At 34.2% G+C, this 6,565-nt stretch overlaps 1 pseudogene; it reads right to left on the reverse strand.

Annotated features, from left to right (window-relative positions):
* Positions 1–874: 874 nt before the first annotated feature.
* On the reverse strand, positions 875–6,295 carry LOC122292935 (annotated as a pseudogene).
* Positions 6,296–6,565: the final 270 nt, after the last annotated feature.

Consider the following 6,565-nt stretch of genomic DNA (forward strand, 5'->3'; position numbering starts at 1 on the left):
GATACACACACATATATGCAGATATTAAAAAATATATTTACAATCGTGAATTGTGCAATCGCTACGTAATCACTTTAAAAAATATGAATAAAATATAAGACTTACATAAAAAAATTAATTTTTTAATAATAAATTCTACTATTTTTCAAAAGCGACAAAGCGATGTTTAGGCACTTCACAAATCTATGTAAAGTTACTCAACATATATATATACACACATTCTTTGTACAGTTTTATTTCTTAATGAGAAAATATACGACGACCTTCTATTCTCCTCTCATTTGTCAGTTAAAATTACCCATGAGAAGTAAAGACTAATCAGATTGACAGGCTCTCAATTTCCGACTGGGTTTAGTTTCCGTGCACGCTTCGATATGACATTAATTTACCTATATACATATATATATATATATATATATATTTTTTTTCCCTACCCCTTTTTCATTGACACGATACCCAAAATAATTTGTCTTGGCCGAACTTCAAACGTGAGATATCAGAATATAATCATATTTATACAGTGGTCAAGGTAAAATATATAAATATTCACAACTGAATCTATAGACTATTCAAGACTATAATTAAATTCAGTAAAATCATTGTAAAGTCATTGACCTTATCTCCCAAACAATTTGAGGGATTTCATTCGTCACCTTTATTGCAATTTCAAAACCCATATATCGGATCGATATTGATTTTGACATCATTCGTAAATTCAAAAAAACCTCAAGCTACATCCAGGTTCATACTCAAATTCTCTTAATTTTTGCTCAAATTTTCAAAGTTAAAGTTATTCTAAAACAATTTCTATTTCAAAAAGTTATTTTAATTTTAATTTTTACATTTTCATTCTGCAGAATAAAGGGTACCTTAATAAACTCCCAAGGATGAACGAAAATCTAGAAACAGGAGAAATGAAAGCAATTAAAAAAGAAACGTGCCTAAAGATATCACCATCTCCATCATACTAGGGTATTTCTGATCCATTGAAGTTGAGGCCAAACAATATCAGTGAAACTCTCTTCCTGCTTATTCTAAAAGTACCTTAAGAAAATGCTCTGGCCACCTCATTTTTCTTCCAAAAGAAGTGATGTGCAAGAAAGAAGGGATGACAGCTCCTCTTCTGTTGCCACACCAAGGCCTTGCCATCTTATTCTACCAAATTTGTCCAGCAGAAAAATATACCTACAGATGGAGCTTTAAAACTTTAAAACTAAGAACTTCATGTAGCTTCCCACTAAATAAGTTGGGAAATGAAAATACTTTGTACCCAGTGACAAGGTTCAGAATTTTTAGTTCTTTTCGGAAGTAATAATGGTCACCAAATGATATACAATCTGCTTCTGAAGTGTATCCTTCCCTTCATATTTAGATTTTTTCATCATCCGAAGAAGCAGCTGCTTAATAGGGTTCCAGCATAAGAACCACGAGTCTGTGAAGGACACCTGGGAAAAATGAAATATTTCATTGATAATTTAAATGTAAAAATTTAAAGATAATTATCCATGATAAATTATTAGAGCATCGTGAAAGATTAAAATAAGGCATATGTAACTTAGCCTGAACTTTGTTAACTAACCATTGAAAATGTTTGTAAAGCACATTTACAATCTTTAAGATGCACCTTTGCATCTAATCTGGAATGAGCCAACTATGAAACATTGTGTGGAACATTTGATTTTTCCCTATATTCAACTAGTGTTTTCCCGAGACAAAGATAAAACAGCTACAGTACAATGGTAATGTAAAAAGAAAAAAAAAACATTTAAATAGCATTCCTAAATGTTTGCATAACAGCAAACTCAACACACTCTGCTGGTGTGTTGTTTTGGTCGTTTAAAAACCATATTGCTAATTTAATGTTCTGAGCATTAGTATGTTTTCGAAGGAGAAAAGATTTTATGCAGAAAGAAAACAAAAATAGCGAATTCATCAAAGTTTGATGTGCATAAGTGGCAATTTGATTTGAGTATATGTCACAAAACCACAATTCCGTTGAAAGAGAGGGAGACAAAAATGTTGGCATATCTTATAACACCTCTTGCACAAATTATAATTCTTCTGACCGAGGCATAATCTGGCAAATGATATTGCCACTCAAAATATAGTCACCATGAGACTGGCTCAAGTTTTCAATGCTTGACTAGTAAGTGAAGGAGGATAATTGGTTTAAATTAGAGAGAAGTCAGAGAAGAAGTCCCCACTTTTTCATGGAAACTCTCTCAGCACATTACTTCATGAAAAAATCATATAACCTTCAAATGATCGCATTCATCAGACACTTGCACTGACCTACATCTGAATCCACGAAAGGATCAGAGAAGAAAACTTGCGAGTGATTAAATACAATGATGAATAGATTGAGTTATGAAAACTAGATGCATTGATCTCATAAACCTTTAATGCTGGGGGATTGTCCCCAAGTACTGGGACAACTTATTTAACTACTAACATATACAAAGTGATTGTACCTCGTATAGCTGAAGATCTTTTGAATCACTGTAAGCACCTAGAAAAGGCCCACTCCAAGAATCAATCATTGCCTGTCAAGGAAATAATACCAGATTGTTGCAGCAACAGAACAACACAAATAATTAAAAGGAAACTTACTTATCAAAAAGAAAAAATTTAAAAGGGAAACTAACCAAATTTATTTCTTTGATTAATGAACATTTTATTAGAGGATAAAATAGTAAGAGCCAAACCTATCAACTAAGTTATTTTTTAAAAAATATACGATCCAGGAAATTCTGGGATTTGGATTTATAAAAAATAGAGAAAATAGTAAGGCGTGCCAATTTTCAGGCAGTTAAATTGGCAGAGTAATATATAAGCGACCAAGTGTGAGAAATAATTGAACTAGTATGATGATTCTATTTCTGTTTCTACTTAGTGCACAAAATCTTGACTTGTTTTTTACTGTACCTTCCATTTTGAAAATGCCTTAAAACCTGATATAATATTATTTGGGCACCAAATATCATGCTTATCATCCATATTTGACGTTTTCATTTTGCAATAGGGCTGAAAACCGACCATCACGGTTTGGTTTTTTGCCCAAACCGAAACCGACTGGTGTTTATGGAATGATGTAATAAACTGCCCGAAACCGACCGTGCATGGGGGAGAAAACCGAACCGTGATGATTAGGGATTAAACAAGCACGACTCAACATATCTTCTAATGGTATCCCCTCGATGATTAGGGATTAAACTAAAATTAATTATTTCTTTATGCAATTTCCAATTCTTATCAATGAAATGTGCAGTTAGACACATATAATTCAAATTCTGTATCGATGTCCATGTATCTGTCGTCAATGAAATCCACATGCCACCATCTTTAAACACTTTTTTAAGTTTCCCCTTTTCTACTTCATACAACTTCATACAATTTCTTGCAACTGTGACACGACATGGAACTTTAAACCGGGGTTCAACGGACCAAGCAAATTTTCTAAATCCCTATCTTTCAACAACCCTAAATGACATCTCATCAATAATTACCATTTTTGCAATAGCCAACCTCGCAATCTCTTCACTAAATTTGTGGGTTACAAGAGTCCTTAATGTACTACTATCACTCTCTCCAACCCTCTCCTCATGTGATGCCTCACTTGTCAATGTTTTTTGGTACCTATCCAAAGGTCCACGTTTATGAGGATTTTTACGACATGAAGGCAAATGATTTTGCATCATTGAAATTCCGTTCCTCTTTGAGTGGCAAGCGTACATCTTGCCACAATAATTACATTTAGCCTTCGAATCATCTACAGGACAGCCATCCACTTTCGTAAAATGATCCCATACAATCAACTTGTTCGTCCCTTTCCGTTTCTTAGGTAATGGACAAGTACTACTAGTAGGGACACTAGGGGGTTTTGATGTTTGGGTCTCTCTCACATCTTCTTCCAAATTAATTGTTGGTTGAGGTTCATTTGTATCAACATCAATCGGAGACGAAGAAGAATCCATCTAAATTATAAAACAAAATATAAATGTTATATGTTTATAATTTTTAAGATCCCATACAATATCACAAGTTTGAAACATGGCAAACATAAAACAAAATATCCCAGCAGCTACTTTGCAACATGGCAAACATCACAAGTCTAAGACTCTAATCTAGGTTGTTCACTCATCTTCTCTCAATTTATATAAATAATTAACAATAACTAAATAACAGATTATATAAGTTAATATATATATATATAACAGATTATATATATACACACGTTACTATAGTATATATACTATATACTATATAGTATATTAAGTATTAACAATAATTGATATAGTATATGTATATATGTTAATATAGAATATATACTATATACTATATACTAATATATATCATTTATATATGAAGGGGAAAAGGGGTCAGAATGCTCACAGAGGCCGGAGGGAGTCACGAAGGCCAGAGGAAAACACGGAGGCTTGAGGGAGTCATGGGTTCGTCTCCGGCACTGTTGAACGGGGAGAGTCACGGGTTTGCAAGCAAGCACAACTGCGACACACGAGAGAGTGAGACTGTGAGAGACTCAGAGAGAGAGAGAGAGAGAGAAAATGGGGGGGGGGGGGGGAGAATGTGAGACTTTGAGAGAGAGAAAATTGGGGGGGGGGGGGGGGAAGGGGAAGGTAACCCTAACTCGTTCCCAAAAAAAGGACACCGTTTGGTTGCCTTTAATTTTTTTGCTCACACATTTTAAGCAAAACAACGCTGTTTCATATATATGAAACTGCGTCATTTTATATAAAGTATATATAAAAAATATATATAATAATATAAGGTCGGTCGGTTTACCAGTTTTTTGTGTGGACGAACCGGGACCGAGCCGACCAAAGTCGGTTTTCATTAATTTCTACAGCCGGCTGACCGGTTCTTCGCCGGTTCCGGCGTCCGGTTGCCGTCGGTTCTCTATACACCCCTATTTTGCACCCCGCAAACCTCGCTAAAAGTAACAAAAAAGTAAAAACCTCGAACTTTCTTCTATTTTCCTTGTAGTTCTAATCACTTTATTCCAGCTGGCAAACAGCTCCTAGACCTATGTTCTCTAAATTATATATAGTCCATGAGACCGTATACTGATTAATCACACGAGATTACATGCTTTCTTGCACATTAAAAGGTGTAGTAAAGATATCCAAGTGTAATATACGCATCCAACTTGGAGCAAAAAAACCACTGGCATTTGGTGAACTGGTGAAGCACCTGAAATTTTGGTGCACAATTATAACTAATGTTCTATACCTGGGAGTTTTCATGGAATGAAAGACATAGCAATGTTGCCTTTGGAATAGCTGCTTTTTCAGCATCAACCATATCTCTATTGAAAGTGATGGCCAGCTTCCATGTTTTATTATCAGAGTAGTTCACTTCTATGTCAGGAAACTTCACGGCTGCCATTGCAGGAATGATAATTTTATTTTCCGTAGAAATCTGCACAGGTAAAGTCATTCTGTACAGTCAAGAATAAACTAAAGAACACGACTTACATACTATACTCCACAGATTATTAGGTTTCCTAGACGATCATAACACATCATCATGGATGAAGTAAAAGAATCAGCACTCAGAGGTCCAATTACGTAGATTGGTCACACTAAATATAGATTTTATCTGGCCATCTCAACACAGTTTTTAATCGAATCCAATGCTTGATATAGAAAGTGGGTTTTAAAATTGTTTAGAAACTAGTTCACAATCACATCATTCCAACTCAATATCACTACACGTAATAGGCTATGCAAATCATTACCTCAGCGGAAAGGGAAGTCAAATTCTCAACGAAATCGAAGGGCAGAGGCCTTTGCTTACCCCAGTAGAAGATTTAAAAAAAAAAATGATTTGTTCGCTACAAAACCTTCCAACCATGTTTCTCGTGCTCCGAAATATCGGAAACGCATCCCCTGTTCATCTCATCTGCACTGCCCTAAATCACATGAACAATTACTTATAGCAATAGAAGCCTTAGTTGTCATAGTTGATGGAAGAAAATAATAATAAAGAGATTCTATTTGAAAAAATGTATAGAATACCTGGTAAATGTCGAGAAAGCGAATGGAGGACCTTTAAGCTAAATGCAGTGAAGGAAGATGAAAGATATTCTCTTGGTGCCTCAAAATCTGATCACAAAGAATCGCACCCCAGGTTGAATCCTGGGGTATCAGTCGCTTCAAACTCTGCATTTTCAATCTGATTTATGCTTCGCTCTCTCGCTCTCTCTCTCTCTCTCTGAGAGTAACCTGGAGGCTGTGGACGAAGAACTGTACGATCTCTTTAAGACAGCTTGGGCCTACTCCTATGTCCATCCAATTAATAGTTGGAAGATACTTATTTGAAACCGAAATGAAAAAAGAAAAAAGAAAAAAGAAAAATAATAAATGTTATATTATAATATATTGTAATATATAGTGATATAATATTAGTATAATTATTAATATAATAAACTATAGTGATATAAGATTTTAATATTTAATATTATATTAATTAGTAATTTATCATATAATAAAAAATTATTTTATATATAATCATATATTATATATAATATAAAAAATTAATATAT

The sequence above is a fragment of the Carya illinoinensis genome, chromosome 13 (assembly GCF_018687715.1).
Source record: "Carya illinoinensis cultivar Pawnee chromosome 13, C.illinoinensisPawnee_v1, whole genome shotgun sequence".
Lineage (NCBI taxonomy): Eukaryota > Viridiplantae > Streptophyta > Magnoliopsida > Fagales > Juglandaceae > Carya > Carya illinoinensis.